This window comes from Boleophthalmus pectinirostris, unplaced genomic scaffold, assembly GCF_026225935.1.
Source record: "Boleophthalmus pectinirostris isolate CB_2022bp ecotype Guang Dong unplaced genomic scaffold, ASM2622593v1 HiC_scaffold_2, whole genome shotgun sequence".
Classification (NCBI taxonomy): Eukaryota; Metazoa; Chordata; class Actinopteri; order Gobiiformes; family Gobiidae; genus Boleophthalmus; species Boleophthalmus pectinirostris.
Genome location: NW_026571152.1, coordinates 33,034,591 through 33,048,494, shown reverse-complemented (window position 1 = coordinate 33,048,494; position 13,904 = coordinate 33,034,591). Strand labels below are relative to the sequence as shown.

Genomic DNA, 13,904 nt, shown 5'->3' with positions numbered 1-13,904 from the left:
TTTTACTCGTAATCATATATAGAATTTAATTGCCAAATTTGGTGCAGATCCGACAATGTTGACATTTCATGTATATGGTAGGGGGCGCTATAGTGTTCACTTTTCATATGTTTTATAGTGTATTATATTCAGACTGAGATCACACATTAGTGATTCAAATTTCAGCACGATCGGACTAAGTCTGTGTGAACAGGAGCAAATAATGTCACCTTGAAATTAGGCAAAATTTGACCAAAATTTTGCGGCTTCGCCGCACGTAAACCGTGACAGTTATCAAAAAAAATCAGCTAACTTTAGATGTTCCACTTGTCTAGATGATGTACGGTGATTTTCAGCCCTGTGGGTGAAGCGCCTTCAGAGGAGTTCGTTCAAACGCAACGTCAGCGAAAATGCGGACTCAAATTTCAATCCAAGATGGCCGCCTTCTGGTTTGTCAGGGGGCGTGGCCATAATAACATTTTTTTGTTTGTCTTGACATGACGAATGTGTGTACCGAATTTCGTGGCTCTACGACAAAGTTGACGTCGGGACGTCTCCCATAGGCGCAATGTATTTTGACTTTTCGAGGTGGCGCTGTGTCGCCATTTTTTTATGCCCGTGCACGAAACCTATATTTTATCGAATTTTTCGCCACTTCTGAATTTTGGGCAAAGTTTGGTGAGTTTTTGAACGTGTTTAGGGGGTCAAATTAGGGTTTAAAGAGCAGAAGAATAATAAAATAATAATAATAATAATTCGAGCAAAAACAATATATCCGAAAACGTTTAGAACAACATATTATACGTTTTTTGAAAGCTCTCGACCTTCCCCACGTCACCGTGGGGTCATTGGTGAGTGACGGGCACTGACGCGCTCGTCATTCGCCATCTCGTCGAGGTCACCCATCGCCTTCCATTGACTTCCATTCATTTTAGCAGTAGTAAATATGAGCCAGGCCTTGGGCGTGGGTTACTGGGATACTGCTGTTCGTGCCGGGGGCGACCGTGGACATAGTTGCATGTCGTCTTGTCGCATTCGGACATGCGCACGTCCCTTCCCATTTGCTCCGCTGAGCGGAAGCAATAGGCCCTACGCCCTGTCGGGGCTCGGGCCTAATAATAATTTAGCAAAAACAATATATCCGAAAACTTTAGAACAACATATTATACGTTTTTTGAAAGCTCTCGACCTTCCCCACGTCACCGTGGGGTCATTGGTGAGTGACGGGCACTGAGGCGCTCGTCATTCGCCATCTCGTCGAGGTCACCCATCGCCTTCCATTGACTTCCATTCATTTTAGCAGTAGTAAATATGAGCCAGGCCTTGGGCGTGGGTTACTGGGATACTGCTGTTCGTGCCGGGGGCGACCGTGGACATAGTTGCATGTCGTCTTGTCGCATTCGGACATGCGCACGTCCCTTCCCATTCGCTCCGCTGAGCGGAAGCAATAGGCCCTACGCCCTGTCGGGGCTCGGGCCTAATAATAATAATAATTATTAAAAACACAATGTCAAAATGGCATTTAAATAACTCCATTTTACGGAAATTTTGTAACTCTGGCAGCGGGTAAACTGATGGAATGGCCTCTTTTTGTTCGCTCTGTTGTACTAGGACCTCTCATAATGTTGAATATAAGCATCAATAATAAGACATTTAGCCATTATGATCCAAACTTTCTCACTGTGAAAATTACACTGTGGCGTAGGAGGCAGTTTAGATTTCTATTCAAATTCATTCAATCTGTGCTGCACCCAGTATGCTAATCTCCACCGCAATTATTAAATGCCCTCTTTTCTGGAAATATGTAAATCCATTTTTGCAGCACATAGTAGCTACTATCCCAGGGACATCTCAAGGATTTATGAAGACTGCACTTCTTGTACCAGTTCTTTTCTCACTTCATTTGTTAGAAACGGTAAAGGAGACTATAGTGTACTTCCAAATAGGGCTTTCACTTAATACTTTTTTAATCAAGAGATCAAAGTAGATTTAATCGTTTGTAATTATTAAAAGGTAGACAGGTCTCCAGTCAAACCTGTGGTATTAAAAGTACATAGTTTGAGAATTACGTTTGTTTTTTGAGATTTAAAGACCCTATATTACACAAAATTGACTTGAATTGTTGTTATCTTCTCAAAAACATACCTAGGGTTGTGTTTTGTTTGAATAACTCTTTATTATTCGTCTGTCTACATCTCTAAAGCTCAAAACACTTTTCAAGTTAACAGCTCCTTTTACCTTTAGTTCAGTAAAGAGGGGCAGTTTCAGAGTTTATCCATACTGACGGAACGGAGTGTTTTATATTTGAGAGAAGAACTCGGCCTAAATACGCAGGATTTGAGTGTTAAACATGTGAATGAAACAAAACACAACTCCAGGGATGTTTGTGATGAAGAAACTTTACACAACATTACGGCATAGACTGGAGTGTAGACTAGTGTAATATGGGTTCTTTAATGGCTCTGGCAGGAAAAGCTTTCAACATTTTTTTTTTTTTTTTTTTTTATGTAGAGAATTAAAAGCCTTAAAAAGCTTTCTTATTCTGACCAAGAATTTCTGTTTGCCACTTTATAGTTCATCACTGAATCAGTTATATTATGTTAAGGGATTATGTGTGTGCAAAAATATCGAAATATTGATATATCGTATAGTTTAATGTGGTGATTCAGTATTGATATCATGGACTGATGTATCGATATATCTCCAAGAGTATTTTTTTGGTATATTTTACTAAATTATTTTGTTACAGCTACAGTTTCGCTGCTTGTTCAGACTGATTTATACAACACATTTGGCATTTTCACTGTTTTGACGATTGAAATGGGTGTGTTTCATATTCATTTTGCGCATGAAGTGGTTTAACAAAGACTTTTCGTATTGCAGCCATGATTTAGCCTTTATTTTGTATTGAACCGTCTCGAATCGATTGGAAATATATCATACTGAATCGTATCAAATCGTAAACTCCAGATGTGTAAGGTATCGTGGCTTATGGTTCGAAGTATAAATCGTATTTGCATCTTCTGAATGACACCCAGCCCTAACAGGGATGCACCGATACGATACCGGTATTGAATATTGATACTGATACTGAAAAACTTCCTGCGTCGTGTATCGGGTTCATGATATTAAGGAAATAAATACCATTTTCTCTTCATTGGTTAATATCGGATATCGTCAAATACTTAGTCATAGTATAATATAATAGTATAATATAGTCATAGTATCGACCTCAGTATTGCATCTGAAAAAGCTGCATCGCGCAGTCTGAAACACAAACATCGGGGAGGGACACAAGTGAATCAGTCTCAGCATTAATTCTCACACCACAGAATATGGTGCGTTTCACACAATCTGTGGTTTGCAGTAGACAAAGTACAAACTGAATTGCTATCACATCCCACTGCAGATGTCCCCTACAAAGGAAGTCAGAACTAAACCAGCCAATGATACATCTTATTCTATAAAACGCACCCGTCTTCCAAATCGATTTAAGTTAAGGCTTTGGGAAGTGTGCTAGCAGCGATAAGAGTCAGGAGAGGGGTTAGACATCACAGAGCCTTCGCTAAGTTTAAACCTGCCTGATGGTGTTAGGGCCCTGCTTCTGCTACACTCAAACGGAAAGCGGCTCTCGGGATGAGTCAGTCTTGCATTCTGAAGCTCAAATACTTGACTGCACTGTAAGCAATCTGCTGTGACTAAACTGTGGTAGGAACTTTACAGGCAGAGCTTGGTGCGTTAACTGCATTACTTGATCATTTGTTCCATAAATAAGCAGTGATAGATCTGCTTTCCAGTAAATGAGCATCACTTACAAATGTTTACTCCACACAAACTGTATCATATGAGTCTATAGGTGTTATGAATAGAAAATACAGCAAAGCGTTCAGTGTTTAAAGGTCCTGTATTACACAAAATTGACTCTTGTGAGCTCCAAGCCATGTTATAATGTTGTTACCTCCTCAAAAGCATATCCAGAGTTATGCTTTGTTTCATCCACACTTGTTTGAGTAATCATTTATGATAAGTCTGTCTACATCACCAAAGCTCAAAATGCTCTTTTCCACCTTGTGATGTCATGTATTGTTAGTTTTCAAGTTAATACCTTTTACATTAGAGAGATTGGCATTTCCAGTGCTGAACTTTTCAAAATGATTCTAATGAAGCTGTGTGGAGTTTAAAAACACAGTGGAGCACTTCCTGTATTGCCACATGACACCACAAGGTGCAACAGAGTTTTTTTTTCTTTGAGCAAGTAAGTAAGTTTTTTATTTATATAGCGCTTTTCACAGACATTTGTCACAAAGATGCTTTACAGAGCATTATTCATTCACTCTGTACCCGGTGGTGGTGAGCTACTACTGTGACCGAAGCGCACCTGCCATGCTAATCAACGCCATCGGTCTCTCTGACCACCACTTTCATACTAGGCACTGTGGGTGAAGTGTCTTGCCTAAGGATACAACAACAGTTTTTATGTCTGGCGCCTCACTGTGGTACTTGGAATTCCCAGTGGTCTCCCATCCAAGTACTACCCAGGCCCGGCCTTGTTTAGCTTCTGAGATCTGACGGGATCAGGCTTTGACGAGCCGGTATGGCCACCAGATGAACTGAACCTAAATATGCAGGATGTGTGTGTTAAACATGTGTGAATGAAACAAACCACAGCTCCAGGTATGTTTTTGATGAGGAAATAACATTATAACTCAGATTAGAAAATATCGTGAAACAGGCCTTTTAAGCCCACCACAGTCTCCCTGATGAAGGCACTAAACTCTATAGGGAAGTTTAAGGACCATTTGTCTCATAAATGAGCAGTGATGCATATAGTCCACAGTAATGATCATCGTTAGCATTAAGTGTGTTTATACACAGCGTGTAAACATTTTAAATTATACCAATTAAAATGTACAGGAGATAGAATTGCTTTGCTGTGCAGGGTGCTTATTGGGATTTATGATGTGTTGGCTGCAAGAGCCTGCTCCTATTGTATTTGTATTAACAACACTTGTGGTTTCCTGTGAGAGACGGTGGATGTTTGCCATTATACCTTAAAGCTTCATCTCTATAACCACAACTTCCCTCATCTATAATTCACAGGGCCATTTACCAGCTTGTCGTACTGACAGTGTTTTGACCTGGGAGTGCTTCTCAGTATGCAGTGTTTTGTCTTTCATCGTCTCCTGAATTTGCTGCCCGTTCTGTGAGGAAATTCAAAAGCAACATAATTGACACTTTGGCGAAATGGAAACCGATTCAGTCAGAGCACTTTGAAAATGTCAGTGGCAAAGGTCAGGGCTGTATGTCTGTGGGTCTCATAGAGGGGCCAAACTCAAAGCAGATAGTCTCATAGTGTGAAGGCAGTCTCACTGACATGTGTACAATGTGCTCTAATGGTCTGGAGAGAAGACGACTCATCTGCAGTGTTTAGGCCTGGCATGGTGACAAGTTTCAAAGCATGATAACAAATTAGAAATACCACAATAAACAATAATATCAAAACTACTTTATGCCACTGACAGACAGATAATCCCAGCAGACCCATTATTAAATAAACCCTGTTATTAAAAGACATGAGCTGCAACAAATAAACAGCAGAATGAACCAATAATGAGCCATAAAAGTGACTTGTTCAACCCTCTACAACCCAAATCTCATCGTGTTACAACTAAAATAGCAAAAATCTCCCCACATTTGCAAAGAAAAAGTATTGAAAAACGTATTGTTCCAGTTTCATGTATTGAATGATAAATCAATATGGTAATTATCATGACAGGCCCTGCAGTGTCCAGTTTATACAACGGAAAACTAGATGTGGGACGAATTTCCTTTAAACTAAATTGGATGGCCTTTCTTCCAGTGCTGTTGAATATCGAGATAGCAGATCATTTTATTACTTATTACTTATATTATTAATAAGCAGTGTTGGGAAGGTGACTTTTAAAATGTATTCCCCTACAGATTACAGATTACAGATTACATACCCCAAAATGTAGTTTGTAACTTAATCCATTAAATTACTTAAAGTGAGTAACGCATTCTGAATACTTTGGATTACTTGATTTGCTGTAGAGAAGCAAAGACTAGGATAATTAACCGTATTAAATATATTATTGATAGAAGAGGAGGAGACACATCGGCGCAGCATGGTTTAGTCCTGTTAAATCCTGTTAAATCCTGTTTTAGTCCTGGTTTAATCCTGGTTTAGATCTAGTTTAGACCTGGTTTAGACCTGGTTTAGTCCTGGTTTAGATCTGGTTTTAGTCCTGGTTTAGTCCTAGTTTAGACCTGGTTTTAGATCTGGTTTAGACGTGGTTTAGATCTAGTTTAGACCTGGTTTTAGATCTGGTTTAGACGTGGTTTAGATGTAGTTTAGACCTGGTTTTAGATCTGGTTTAGACGTGGTTTAGATCTAGTTTAGACCTGGTTTTAGATCTGGTTTAGACGTGGTTTAGATCTAGTTTAGACCTGGTTTAGACCTGGGTTTAGTCCTGGTTTAGTCCTGGTTTAGACCTGATTTTAGTCTTGGTTTAGTCCTGGTTTAGACCTGATTTAGATCTGGTTTTAGTCCTGGTTTAGTCCTGGTTTAGATCTAGTTTAGATCTGGTTTAGATCTAGTTTAGACCTGGTTTTAGTCCTGGTTTAGATCTAGTTTAGACCTGGTTTAGACCTGGATTTAGTCCTTGTTTAGTTTCCAGCAATGAGTGGAATTACCGAAAAAATAAAATAAAATAAAATAAAAATAATGTGAAAACAGGAAAATACCTCTGTGTAATCCATTCATTTCAACAAAGTAACTGTAATCCAATTACCACTCACTGAAACAGTAACTGTAACTGAATACAGTTACTCATAAATTGTACTCTGAGTACGGAACTCCGGTACATGTAATCTGTTACTCCCCAACACTGTTAATAAGGGCAACTATTGTAACTAGTCAACACACTGAGATGTAGAACTTCTCCTGTTGGTGGTTTTCAGATTCTAGACTCACAGATTTTCCTGATTACTTTGCATTTTACTGGCCAGGTTGGCGCCACCTAGTGCCTCCGCTCAATTTCATTTCTCTCCAGCGACTAGGCCAGGGATTGGAATACACTAGACGAGACAGTTTGCGAGGACCCCGGAAGTTGTAGACAGTCAAACGTCAAACTCAATTGTCTGTGTGGGTCCCTTTTGTGGTACAGCATCAGTTTTTATGTATTTAATGTTTTTAGTACTACTTTTATGTATTGTTTTTATTATTGATATTTTATTATTATTATTTTATGTATTGACTCTATTAATTTCCTCATGGTTGAAACAATTCTGCTGATTTTATTTTTATTTTTTTTAGTAAAATGTTTTACATTGCTATGTGACACACTTTGGAAACTGTTTTGTTTATAAAATGTGCTATACAAATAAAATGGGATTGGACTGGATTGGAAATGAAGCGGTTGAGATGGATGTAGACGGAGCTTTTCTGTGTTGGCAACGATTCCTGAGATCGAGGATTTAAAGCTGAAACAAAGAGAATGTTTGGTGAATTTTATCAAGGGAAAAGACGTTTTTGCCCTTCTTCCTGCGGGACTTGGCGCATTACATACGTCACGACCAAATAGCAACGATTGGTTAAATAAAAAAAATGCCTGCCTACTGTCGAGTGAATGAATCCTAATGCTGAGAGGTTAGACAGTTTCCATGAAGTGAAACCGTCTGATGAATCAGGCTATTGCATTTTACCATGAAATATCCAAAAGGTAAATTCACAAATATTGATCCTGATATTTTCAATAATTAACTAAACCCAAGAACTCACTGTATTACAACATAATTTAGCATTTTAACAATATTCGTTTTAGTTAAATATCGGCCTATATAATGTTATGACGGTATCTGAAAGCCAGCAGTAGGCATTTCTGCTTCTATAGCCTCTACTTGAACTTCTGTTTCTAATCAATTTTCTCTGACATAAATACTGAAGTTATTTCAGTGACAAGGGAAAAAAAAAAAAAAAAAACATCAGAATGCACACTTCATACTCTAGATTGCTGTCTTTTTTTAGTCACCTTATGTCATTACGAAAAAGACTAGTCAGTAAAGGCTTGTGGTGTGTGTGGGTGAGAAACATCTACATTCGTGATCAGCCCTCTGGGTGTGAAATCAGATGGCTGGAGAGTCCGGTGACTTCAAACAGGAAACATCACAGGAAGCTTTAATCAATTGACATTAGACGGATGAAGAAAAAGGACCGAGGCCAAACGGAAAGAGGGACAAAAGGAAGGACACGATGATGGAACGTAGCAGGGAAAATAGTGCAGATGAAGACGGTCGGCGGTGTTTGTGGAGGATGTAATTACTCTGCTGTGCTCCTAACGGGATGACGAGCAGCCAGCGTGTGCCTCTCTATTTGCCCTAAATCAGTGCACTTTAAATACTTGACAGTGAGTGTCAGCACCAGCCATTACAGGAATCCTTTATGGCTCATTCATCTTTAGTTTGACACATCCTCAATATGTCTGCCTCTGTCTGCTACTTTAGGATTAATTCTGTGGTTATAAAGTGTCTTTAAATGTATTGTGTTAAATAACCCAGTGGGGTAATGGCCATTGGTTCTGCATTCAAAACCACAAAGGTTCACTATCAAGAAGAGGTGGGACAAGATCTTGCTTGACACAAAATTGCTACAAGATTGTGCACACTTGAGAAAAATGATCTTGTGAGACTGATGTTTACCTTTGGATTGGAATGAATGAGAACTTTGCACATACATTTTTGAGGACATAAGAACACAAACACAGAAAAATCCTGCACATTGTCTGTCTTGCAAATTGTGATTTGAATTAGGCCCAGACAAACAGGGCTTGGACAAAAAGCCCAGTTTTCTCGATGAAGGTTGGACAAAAAAGGTGAGATAACTGAAACAAACTGTGTTGATGGGATAGGCTTCGTCAAATAGGTTTGGGGTAATTAGAGGTGTGGTTGAGGTGAGCTGTGGTTTGCTGAGGAGGAGAGGTCCTGCTCCTGAATCTCAGTCAATCATATTAACTCCATTTCTTGACAGACAGTAGTTGGTAATAATCAGAAATGCTACAATAACAGGCAGAAATATAATACAAAGTAAATAATAAATGGTGAGACCAAAATCACACAATTTATTTATTATTTATTTATTATTTATGTAAAAATCTCGTCTCCATCTCGACTTGTAGACGTTTCCTCTCTTGCTCCTACAGCAGTGACAAACCAGTTTGGTATTTTTAGGGGTATTTCTTAACCATCTATTGTGTAGAAAATAACTCCTCCCCTGATTAACTTGATAACAATAATTAGCCGTGTCTATAAATCTCTTGGTTATGGTTCATATGAAAAGTTAATGGGTTTTTTGAAATATTAATCTGCAAAGATTTATTAACTTCAAAACAACAACTTTGACATTTTCTTGTAGATTATATTACCCAGCTCTGTTTTTGGTTCAAATAACATCATTCAGCAAAACAATACAAAACACTGTTTATTATTGACCTGCTCTGTGACATGGGGCTCAAAGGTCTGACTTCTGAGCTACAGAAATCCAATGATGTCTCACAAACAGTGAGTCTGTTTCTGTGGTCTGTGGCTTTATAAAACACATCTTGATGCCTCGTGACACACTAGTCCCGGGCTCCTCTTATATTAATAACACAGAGGCGTGTAATTGGCCAGTTAAACAGGGTAATGCTTCACAAATCAGGTCAGTGGGATCAATTTGGAGGGGAGTCCTGCAGTTATTTCGGGCATAGAGATGGGGCTGAACCATTGTCTTTACTTTGCTGGAGATTTTAATCATTATGGCAATTTTACTGCAGTCCATAAACTACAGCAGCGAGGCCTCATTGTTAACCTCCAATCGCTCACAGGGCTGTAAATATGGCTGCCCCACTGTGCAATGGCCTTGCTGATAGTTTATAGGGGATGGGACAGGACACTGGGAGAGCTGTGAGAGTGATGAGGAGAGGAGAGTGTAGACGGGACAGTAAATAAACACTGGCCTTAGGCCTAAGCTCTGCTCTAATTGGTGTGCAAAGTGTATTCAAAAATACAGTTTAGTTTAGAAATCATTTGACTACAAATGAGTAATATATCCAAATTTTATTATCTGGTGTGTTGTCTACAATAAAAAGGTCTCAAAACGAATTAAAGTAACATTTTATGGCACCATGTGCTGTGCTGCATGGAGATAGATGTTCCATGTATTGTTTTCCTGCACATGCAGGATCAGATATCGACTTCCAAGATGTTATAGATATAAGATATTCAGCCGATATCCCATTTTGGTTAATAAACTGGTGTAATAAGACTGTTTACCCAAAGCATCTCCTAATATTAAGCTTGCATTTTTACAAAAATGTTCTGTTCTTACAAAACACATTTCGATATTTTTTTTATTTTTTTTATTTTTTTTTTTTTACCATACTCTGTGTTTAAAGGAAATCATGTATATTTTCAGTCTCTGCTCTAGTATCAGCTGATATCAAGTATCAGCAGATATTTAAAGCCAAAGTACTGACATCAGTATCAGAACAGAAAAACCTGGATCTGTGCATCACTAATGCAAACAAACACTGCGCCCTTCTCCTATAAGGCAGCATTTATATGAGCTCATATGTGCTACTGTGTTATTGCATTTCTATTTGAATTCAGAGTCACTATTTGAATTCAGAGTCACTATTTGAATTCAGAGTCACTATTTGAGTCTCTATATGACTTCAGCGTTCGCCCGATGACATTTAATCAGATACATGGAGGTCATTTCAAATAGTAAACACGTGTGAAAAGGCTAGTCTGTGAGTCAGTTTCACCCTGTTGACGGTGAATCACTGGCCCCTTCTCTGACCGCCGCCTGGTTGGAAAGAGTTCACTTGGGCAGGCTGATTGGATGTCCACTGAACCGTGTGGACATTGATCTCTCATGGTGCTGGGGACATAAGGCCAGACAGGCTGAGTGTGTGTGTGTGAAGCTGTTCTATGCTGCTGCTTTTAAGGTGTTGTGGAAGAGTATAATCTTCTAATCAAGGAGTGTGTTGTGGACCGGGGCTGGAAGACTCGCTGGTGTGAAGTGAAAAAGCCAGAGGTGCTTCAATAGAAAATTGAGAGATAAAAGAGCTATTATGGTGGGTTTTTGTCACTAGCTGAATGAGCCAAGCAATATCCAAGAAAGGACAACGGTTAGCTTCCTCCAGGTATAGAAGGTTTAAAGGTTTAGACGGCTTAAAAGGCCCATATTATGCTGTTTTCTGATCTATGTTATAATGTTTCCTCATCACAAACAGACCTGCAGTTGTGTGTTGTTGCATTCACACATGATTAACACACAAACCCTGCATATTTAAGAGTTCTTCTCTCAAACAGAAAACACTCTGTTCCATTTTGTCATACTGTGGTTATACAAGAAGTGCTCCACTCCGTGCACCTTCACTAGAATCATTTGGATAATTTCAGCTTTGGAACAATAACCGAAACATCGTGATACTGTATCATCAAAAGTCTCACAGTAATATCTTGGGTGATATATATATCTTGGGCATCACTGTACCACTCAGTTAGTGCGTTTACATGCACATCAGTATACTGGTTTCGTCATGGTGCATGTTTACGCAGTATCCCGGTTACTGCAACATAAAGAGCTGCGCTAAACCAGCACATGTATAATCTCTGAAAACATGAACCATCTCCACACGATATACGCAAAGAACAGACTCACCTTCAGCACCAGCATCCCTCTGTCACAGAAAGAACACGTATATTCCACTGAGTCCTGTCCTTTTGTCCGACAGAAGTTGACCACATCAGCGCACAAGAGGTGTTTTTTTCTTCGCTTAATTTATGCAAATTAGCCATGCGGTTTTAAGTTTCATTTCTGTGAGACTGTGAGACTAACCACATTATAATCTCAAACAGGTTGATGTGGCTCTAGAGTGGTTATGGTTTATTTGTCATAAAGTTCAGTTTTTTTTATGCAGGTTAGTAATAGTAATAATGATGATAATTTTTATATAAAAACGTTAATGATTAGTCGAAAATCAATCGTTAATTCTCCCAACAATCGATTAAGAAAATTTAATCAAATGCCCATCCCTAGTATGAGCTAAAAACCACAGGGAACTTCATAGACCATGATCCTTTGCTCCATGTCAGCGGAGATTACAAGAAAAATAACTTTTAAAAATATTTAGGTTTAAAAAAAATACGTAAATCTTGATTAGTTGGATTATGACAGAAAAGTCTTGTCTTGGCATTTTAAGAGTTGCATCTCGTGAAAATATTGGTATTGGAGATGTATATTATGAAAAGATTTGAAGATCGTTACATCCCTACAGAGCAGTGGTGGTGTAACAAAGTAATAGTAGTAATGTACTTAAGTAAAAAATGTAGGTACCTGTAGTTTACTTAAAGGTGCATTGTGTAACTTTTCAGGTGGAGGGTCCGTCACTCGCTTCTCTCCGTGGAGATGTTGCCTGGAATGTTCCACAGTATGGAACAACTTAAAAGGCCCATATTATGCTGTTTTCTGATCTATGTTATAATGTTTCCTCATCACAAACACATCTGTAGTTGTGTTTTGTTTTATTCACACGCATTTAACACACAAATTCTGCATATTTAAGCAGAGTTCTTCTCTCAAACAGAAAACTCTCTGTTCCATTTTGTCATATTGTGGTAATACAAGAAGTGCCCCACTCCATACACCTTCACTAGAATCATTTGGATCATTTCAGTTTTGGAATTGCCAATTTCTACTGAACTAAAGGTAAAACATATCCAGACTAATCATATATTATCACTGAAACATGTGTGAATGAAGCAAAACACATTTCCAGGTCAGTTTTTGAGGATGTAACAGCATTATAACCTGACTTAAATCTCACAGGAGTTAATGTTGTGTAATATAGGACCTTTAAACCACTGCTTATATGACAAATCACCATATAAACATATTAGCTGAGCATTCCAGGTTCGGGTCACTTGAAATGTAAAATCAGTGTTAAGTAGGCTTACATAAATAGTACAGTTTATTATATCTGACAGCTATTTTAACACAAGTTTATTCGCAGAAACGCCTGTCAACACACACAATTCATCACCTCTATTGTGATGATAATGCCTACCCTTGTATTTCCCCCAAATTATTTAGCGGAGCCTTTAAAACGGCCTGTAAACCGACTAACAGTGAAATCTTCTCTGTCATTTTTCATGGCGCGAGGTGTTGACAGCTCCCATTATACGAGGCTATTTGAGGATTCAGCCTGGGATTGTTTTTCCTGTGGGCTCCTCGCTGCTCTCACTCATTCCTCTATCACCTCTCAGGCATTTGTCAGGGTTGGTTCACAGAGGCTGCCCATCCAACTTGTACTATAAACAACCCGGCCTGGATCCTGTGGAGAGGTCGGCATTCTCGCTCCACCCCGGTAACTGTGGACAATTACTGTACAGAGGTAGAAGAGTGTGCAGACCAGCAGGGGTGTAACAACAACAGAAACATTGTGATATCGTATCGTAATGTCCTGAAATTACACGTTTCTTTGCTTAAATTTATTGTTATGGTGCAGCATGAGCTAAAAAAACAGAGGGAACTACATAGACCATGAGCCTTTGCTCTGTGTTAGTGCAGACTACATGAAAAATAACAGTTATTTAGCACTTTGAAATCTTAATTAGTTGGATTATGACAGAATCAAAGTCTTGTCTTGGCATTTTAAGAGATGTATATCGTGAAAATATCGGTATCAGGGATGTATATTGTGAAAAATATTGGTATCGGAGATGTATATCGTGAAAATATTGCTATTGGAGATGTATTTCATGAAAATAATGGTATCGGAGATATATATCATGAAAAAATCGGTATTGAAAATCTATATCGTGAAAATATCAATATTGGAGATGTATTTCGGGAAAATATC

General features: G+C 38.7%; 1 protein-coding gene and 1 pseudogene across 1 annotated transcript in view; one reads left to right on the top strand and one right to left on the bottom strand.

The window, feature by feature from the left end:
* b4galnt4a (beta-1,4-N-acetyl-galactosaminyl transferase 4a) overlaps positions 1-13,904 on the top strand; it is a 336,936-nt gene that overhangs the window by 93,732 nt on the left and 229,300 nt on the right.
* On the bottom strand, positions 4,468-4,585 carry LOC129409579 (5S ribosomal RNA; annotated as a pseudogene).